General features: G+C 31.8%; 2 long non-coding RNA genes across 3 annotated transcripts; one reads left to right on the top strand and one right to left on the bottom strand.

Moving 5' to 3' along the window:
* The first annotated feature begins 244 nt into the window (after window positions 1–244).
* Window positions 245–6,112, top strand: LOC138857447 (uncharacterized). Of its 2 annotated transcripts, none has more exons than XR_011396526.1 (2): window positions 245–386; window positions 5,567–6,112. It is a non-coding gene; the product is annotated as an uncharacterized lncRNA (long non-coding RNA). The 2 variants fall into 2 exon arrangements; XR_011396525.1 differs by having other exon boundaries at window positions 245–407.
* On the bottom strand, window positions 5,704–8,109 carry LOC118682792 (uncharacterized). The gene is made up of 3 exons (XR_004978601.2): window positions 7,948–8,109; window positions 6,576–7,856; window positions 5,704–5,835 (listed from the first exon to the last, which is right to left on the bottom strand). It is a non-coding gene; the product is annotated as an uncharacterized lncRNA (long non-coding RNA).

Below are 8,109 nucleotides of genomic sequence, written 5' to 3'. Positions count from 1 at the left end.
CTCTAAATGTTGGTTGGGTACATGGACATGCATATATCTACATATGTATGTATCTGTGTTTCATTGTATTTCGACGTTTTTACTAATGCCTACATATGAAAAGTGTGCTCTCATACGCACATGTTCGTGTATGTATGCGTGTTTATACACACAAAGCTTACATATACATATAGAAACTTTAGTGACCCAAACGAAGCAAACAAAGTTAAATCGTTTAGGTTGGATCTGTAGCATACACCGCAAAAGATGCTTTCAGCACACACAGTAATACAGTTTAGAGGGCCGAATCAAAACCAATGAAGAGTAGGCAATATATACAAATGTACAAAAGTTGGTGAAGCAACAAATACTATATTAATTTTGTATATCCATATTAATTTCTAAATGTAAGCGCATAGATATGTATGGTATGTATTTGCATGAGTGCATATGAATTATTGTGATCATTAGTCCAACACCGGTATCTCATAGGAAAATATTCTCTTGAAAAAGTTTATTGCGTGTATTATTATAGCTTAAGGGGTTACATGAGTTTCCACGAGCAAAAAACTGCCTATTTTCAATTATTTTTTCATATAAAAATTTAAATATTTTATTTTGTAAAAGAAGAATATTCAAAACTCGGCCGTTGCAACGTCATTTGTGGCAGTCCCTCAAGAAAAAGGTGCCTCCGCGTTGACAGCAGAACTTCTACAGGATCATCAAAAGTAAAAAGAAAAAAATACTTGGGTTAATTAAGAGCATAAACTAGCTATTGGACGAAAGTGAAAATTGTATTTAAAAAAAATTGGGGAAAATTTCTATACGTGTTTTTTTTTAATAGTTGCCGTTGAACAAATTTGTTGAAGACCTTGTAAGTTATATCTCGAATCGGTTAAGTAGTTCGCAATAAATATTGACAACGGACTTTGAAAACATAATTTCGAAAAAACAGGTTTAATGTTTTAAGTAACTAGATATGTATATAGCTGACCTCGAGTGCCCAACTTTCAAGGCTGTATCTCCAAAACTACTACTCGGATCAATATTTATTTTATTTTATTTCAATTTACAACAATAGTCTAGAGATGTTATATAAGTAAATAAAACTATAAAAAATATTTTTTTGAAGCCGTGAAACCCATGTCACCCCTTCAAATATTTTGCCAGAAAGAATAAAATTATGTATACATACATAAATATGAACATATTCTAGTGCTATTTTCTTCACTAGATAATTATTCGCTATACATAATAGCAATTCTAGGCAAAGGCAAACCACAATGGTTACGATAACCGAGTCAAGTAAGAAGAGATAAAACACTGCTGGCGCACCCAATATTGTACTACATACATACGTACATATGTATATAATGCAAGTGTTAATAAATCAACGAGCTTTTTTCAGTTTCGGATTTTAAATTGAAATTTGTGCCATTAAACCAAGGAATGGGATACAGAGGGGATAATGAGACAGTACGAAGTATACTAAATGTTTTTGCACACAAAATATACAGCTGGCAATGTTGAGCGGCAGTGAAACAAAATAAATGACTGTGCGCGAACACTTTTAACAAACTCGACTCACTATGTATAAGTGAGTGGGTTAAAAGCACGACTTTGTTTTTATATACTATGTTTCTTACTGATGTGTATAAAAATTCAATAGAAGAAGAGAATCGAAAACAAAATGTTCGACTCAGCTTGAGTGCCAACGCCAAATTTTGATTTTTGTTAGATTTTAAATGTGGTATACATATGTATCGACTTATATATTCCCATACATACATCAATACGTTTGTTTCTCAGAGTTCGTCTTGACTTCAGCATATTTACTAACGCGATTGCGTGGATATGTATGTATGTACGTACACAAATAAATATTGTATATACATACATATGTATGTAGATTGTTTATGTATACATACATATGTATGTATGTACGTTATTAGGTACCGGCCTTTTCTTTCTATTTCTGTGAATAAGTTTGTATATATATGCCCCATTATGTCTCCCCCTGATTGTACATAAGAGAAGATTTTGTGCAAGTATATAATGTATAAAAATTAAACGGCATAGTATTAAATTGTTTGAGCTGGTCCCCGTTTATGACCTTGATATTTTCCGACATTATGAAAAAAGCTGCAAAACCTCTCATAACGTAGAATGTATGGAATATAAGTACATCAGAGTGCAAGTTATTAATAGCTCTACAGGTGTAAAACCAAAAACACGGCTAGTTGTCCAAAATATCAAATCTTTTAACATTAAAACGCGAAATACTCCTGTATACATTATTCCCTTACTTATTTGATTGCCATTTTATTTCTTTGTTGTTATACAAAACATGGAGACATTGCGGCACTTCGATATTTTTGCGGCACTTGTATAAATGTTGCTGTTTTGATATGTTCATCCATACGTACATATATTTGTATGTGTTTGAAAAATGTCTTTATACTTTGATCAGTAATAACTTTTGTTATCATTATTAATTATTGATCGGACAATTAACAACAACATATACTTGTAAGTATGTATATTCAGCTATTATCAAATATCAATTGTGACTGTAGTTTCAACTTCAATTATTGTAATACTAAGTGTTTCCAATATTCAAATGTAAGTGATTACCTATAATTTAGTATTATGAATTCCTTTCCTTTTTAAATATTTGATCATACCTTGAGATATCAGCAAGAAAATATTTGCAAGATACAAGTACACTTACAAATGAGATAAATTGCTAGTTTTTCAGTGTTGGTATAACTGATCTCAAAGAGATTGCTGGTTTGCCCATGCATCTCTAAATAATAACCCTCATAGTAGATATGTACATACAAACATTTTAATATACTTATATCTGTGTATGTATGTATGTATGCATTCTACTTCAAAACTTAAAAATGAGCCAGACAGCAACAATCGTCGTTCAGTCGATGTGTCGACGGACGTACTGTTAGATGTGCCATTCTAATGGTCAGGCACGAAATCAATTCAAAAACCGTATGTATGTATATACTTGTATGCATTCATGAGTAATAGGACAAAGTCGGCAAAGGGGGTATAAAGAAAATACAACCCAACAAATATTCCAAAAGAATCGTATGTGTGTCAATTTGCCGCTCGTTTATTTGATGCCTACCCCGTTGCCAATCGTTATTCTCACCGAAGTCTCCTCTACTCTTCTCTACTTTAGCATTTTTGCTACGACTAACACACAATCGGCTGCTCCACCTCATTCAAGTTCTCATACCTCTCCCTCCCTGCCCAAACTCGTATTTACCTATCGATATGCTGCTGAACAGCATTTAGCCGCAAACTGAGGCAAGTAGTCGATAGGTTTACCGACGGTCTGCGGGTTACAGGCAGTATAGTAAATATAAAACAACTAACAAATCGCATGTCTAAGCTTTTGTGAATGTGAAAATTCTATTTTTAGTAAATTCTCTCATCATTGCTTACCTCTGATTCGCCAGCGATCTCGTCACCGATTTGTGTGGTTGGCCACGACTCACTACTGTTTTCAACCGTAAAGTCGAACGTGCACAGTCAAAGCAAAAAGTGAAAAAAAATAAAACATAAAAGCGACATTTCATCGGGGATATGAACAATAAGATAGCTATGAAACGAAGAACACAAAATTGCAAAAGCAATTGCTTGCTTCGGAAACATGTGATAGGATTGCTGAGGGGATTAAAGAGAGTTGGGTCTAACCTACCGAAGAAGATTGACGAGCCCACGAGTGTTCTAAAAGCAACAACAAATTCACTATGGAAACAATTAAGACAAAGTATTAAAAACTCAGAGAAATTTGAAATACATAACTACCCTGGCTGCTTTTTCTGTCAATGTTGGTTCAGTTTTGTTTATTAATTTATGTATTTATCGGTGTTGTGTTTGTATTCAATTCTCTTTCGGTATGTGTGTTATTTTACACATAAATACATATATACGCACAAATATTTATGTATATTCATATGTCATACAAAAATCTCCTCTTTCTTTGCAGATTTAGTGTTTTACTTAACTCACTGCAAGATTAATAGACATATTTATTCCCGCTTTAAAATTTCATTGAATTAGCATCACAAAATCATACATTCACTGCCACATCAATCTCATCTTCTGTGTGTCACATTTAGCTTAAATTCGTCCCATTTTAATGGGACATTTTGCAGCGAAATGGTCTGGTTGCCTGATAGCATTACCCAGCATACTTTCAGTTAAAATTAAAATTCTACTAGCCCTGCCCATAAGTGGGTGTAGATTCGCTTTTCGTGACCCTTCCTACGTTGTGGTTACATTTAAATTTGTTAATAAATATACCTCACTCAAAAGAAACTATGAACCTTTGGTACAACCAACAACCAGACGTACATTTGTAAATTTGTTTGTATACATACATACATGATTAATAATTTCTATATTACGTTTTTTGAGTATACAGTTTTTGACTTATCTAAGAATTGTTAATTTTAAGAAGCTGCTAAAGAATTAACGTTTCATTGGCATTTGGTAATTCTACACAAAATACAAACCTGTTAATTTTAAAAATGTCAACAGCCGTACCTGTTGACCCTCAAATATATTCATGTATATTATTCAATTTCCACACCTTTTTCAATAACATAAAAAAGTTATAATCTTTGAAATATTAACCATAGAATTTGTATTTAAATCCGGAAACAATGGGGAAACATTTGTTTGTTAATAAACCAACCCAGTGCGTGTACACAGGAAAAAAATTTTTTGTTAAAATATTAAAATAAAATGGGTAGTGAGTACCATATATTTAAACAATTTGGAAAATCAAGTTATTAGAAGGTGTTATAAAATATGCGAACAAAATTTAACACTTTTAAAAAATGTATAAGCAAGAAAGAAAAAGCTCTCTTCCCAGTCCAACCGTGTTTTTGAATTATTTAACAATAAAGCATTAAACAACAGCATCATATTTTTCTCTTTAACAATAAAAATTCCATCGATCCTGTTGGTGTTTGTGAGGGTATATACGTATACATGTAAATATGTATGTGCGCTTAAGGAAATTTAGCCTGGCCTTACTAGGTCAAAGAATGCTGGCGCCAGTTTTTGTATTGCATAAAGTAATCCCTGAACGATTTTTGTTGTCTTTTATTGTCAGTGTTAGTTTAGTCGTGTAAGTTTATTATCTTTCTAACCAATGGACATGTATACGTTTATAAGGATGCTACATGTATATACTTATATACGTAGCTTATAATAAAAAAAATCACTTTACGAATGGTTTTCATGTGCATGTGCGTTTCCTCAATGTAAATTCCCTGCAGTTGAATCAACAAGTTATAAATCATTTTGCAACCAGCTTGGAACACAAATTGAACTAGTCAGCCGACTGTCTTTTTTCCGTACATGCGACTGGTAATTTTTCGAGTTTATTTATATGACAACTCCTGGATTGCAGTCAAAAACATACCAGAGTCAAACCAGTTCAAGAATACTACAAAATTCGAGTTGGATTTTGGAGTAAAACCATTAAATGGTTATACTTGTATAAGAGGAATAACATATAATATATAATTTTTTTCTTACCTTTTGATTTCAGACAGGATGTAATCTGGTAAATTTCCTGACTAGTTTGATACTTCACTGCAGCGTTTATGTTCACAATTATTCAAGAAACCAGCGTATTTGCATATGGGAGAAGTATGTGAAGCTCCGGAAACCTATTTACTCTACATGTGTATCACCAGTTGTTTCACCAAACTTATACCAAAATTCTTGTTATCTGATAATTGTAGTGAACTACAAGTTTCAAGCCGACCTCGAATGGTTGATGGATTATATAAGAAGCCGAAATTCGCTCGACGAAAGCTATTGGAAAAATTAATATAATATAAAAACAAATGTTTGGTCACCAAGTATACTTAGCGATTGACATGATCTTGCTAGTCAAGATTTTCTCCAATCTTAAATGTTTCATAGTTGCAAATGAGTATATAAATAGTAATTGTGTACTGTTTCGTTATTTGAAACAAATACTTAGTAAAGCTGAACAAATTGACAACTTTTCAAATATATAACATAATGAAATATTTTATTGGCTTACAACTGAAGTAACAACAAAATAAAAATTAAACTCATAAACACACTTTTTCATGCTTTGTTGTTTCGTTTTTATGGATATGTGCGAATAACAACAATATAGTATTCACAATTGTGTGTAAATACATTTGCTATATCATAAGCCATACAATTCTGTTTTTTTCTACAACATATTTTTTTTAATAAATTGAGTTATTTGTGTTCCTTAATTAATTTTAAAAACTTAAACGTATAAAAATAAAACTGAAAAACAATACGCCTCAGATTTTAATCGCCTTTCAAGGCGGTCGCCGCTACAACATACGCAGACATAACCAGATTTAGTCAATTTAATAAAAAGGGTATGTAAGTTTATTTTGCTACTCAACGTATAGACAAAAATCAAATAAATAACAAAACAAATAACCAATAAAAATAAATAGGCCGAAATTGTTTAAAATTAATCATAAAAACGCTGGTGCTGCGCGTTTTGTAAAGACTAGAATAAAACTTGATAATTATTGAAATACCTTAACAATCTGTATCCACGTATCCCTTGGCACTCCAGGCAAGTTAGTATTGCAGATGGGTTGTAATGAACCATCTGAAAGTGGGAAAAATATAGTAACAACCACTTCCACCCATCAAATAACAGAATTCTTCAACACTGCTAAAATATATATATACTATACTTCTACAAACAAATATTTTTTATTAAAACGTCTGACCAATTACACATTGTGTCTATTACTGATATTATTATCGTTAGTATCGCACTTTACATTTATGGTACCACAAAAGTTTTTAAGAAATGCCAATAAATCATAATATACTATGACAGAATTTATCTAGGTAAAATAGAAATTTCTTTTGGTTTAGCAAATGTTTAAAAATAAATTTCATAATATTATAACTACACATACATAGAGGCTCTAATTATTGCGAATAATCTGTTACCACTTACCCTTATCACTCATAATCTTCATTTAAAAACTGTAATATGTTTGATTTTCCTAAAAAAAAAATAAATATGGTTCGTAATTTGTATGGCATTTCAACCGTTGGTAATAAATCAAGTAGTTTCTGTTGACATAATTTTCTCATTTCAATTTATGCGCATTCATATCACCTTACCTAACTTGTACTTATATTAATGCAAAAAACTTAACAAAAGTTTTTAAGGGCTAACAATACAATCAATTTTTTACACATATGCGTATCTTCTATGTAATATCTTTTCCTGCTAGTCTTGTAGATTTCTGGTAGAACTTATGGTATTATGGGATTCGGTAGTAAAATTAGTGATATTGGTATATACGTTATCACATCATTATTCTGATGGATATATTGATTTCTGCTAAATAGCATGATATTAGTATATGGTAGATATTTAGAGCATCCAAAATGAGCACTTGCCCTTAGTATCAGTTAATAAGGTACCAAAAAAGATTTTAATCGGTACATAATTTCGTGTAATAACAAAAGTTGAATTCGCATGCCACATTTTTTATTATAAATTTTTCTGACCAAGAAATATTTCCATGTTTACTGCGAGATTATAAAATGGTTGGATGCATCCGTCTTAATCTACTTCACAACTTTAAAAATCAAGTAAAATTGACTACTCATAACACGTTCCATTCCATCAAGGCATAAATGTTCCATTTTGATAAAGAGAAGCAAAGTAATGGAAGCTATGCAAATACTCAAAAATAGCCGATGATTAAGCATTTGAAGCCCAGAGTCACTCTTAAGCTACTACTTGCTGTGTTTGTTGCGGCGCAGAAAAGCGGCAGAAAAAGTGTTCAAATCTAGAAAGAAAAAAAAATGATAATTATTATTTCAATTATTTTCAACGCCCACTCTATACTGGCTGTTAGCTGTGAGCACATTGTGGCTCACCCAGTTCTATTGACGGCTTACAGATTTTCTCTTACTTAGAAATCGTACTTAGTTAAAGCACCATTAGCACTGCAACTAAGCACATAGTTATATAAATGGCAATAACAAAACAGCCATGCCATACAAGCTTCTATAAATTACTGATGTATGGAGATTCAATAT

The sequence above is a fragment of the Bactrocera oleae genome, chromosome 5 (genome assembly GCF_042242935.1).
Source record: "Bactrocera oleae isolate idBacOlea1 chromosome 5, idBacOlea1, whole genome shotgun sequence".
NCBI lineage: Eukaryota > Metazoa > Arthropoda > Insecta > Diptera > Tephritidae > Bactrocera > Bactrocera oleae.
Note: the sequence above shows the minus strand (reverse complement) of the source record. Positions and strands in the feature narration are given on the sequence as shown.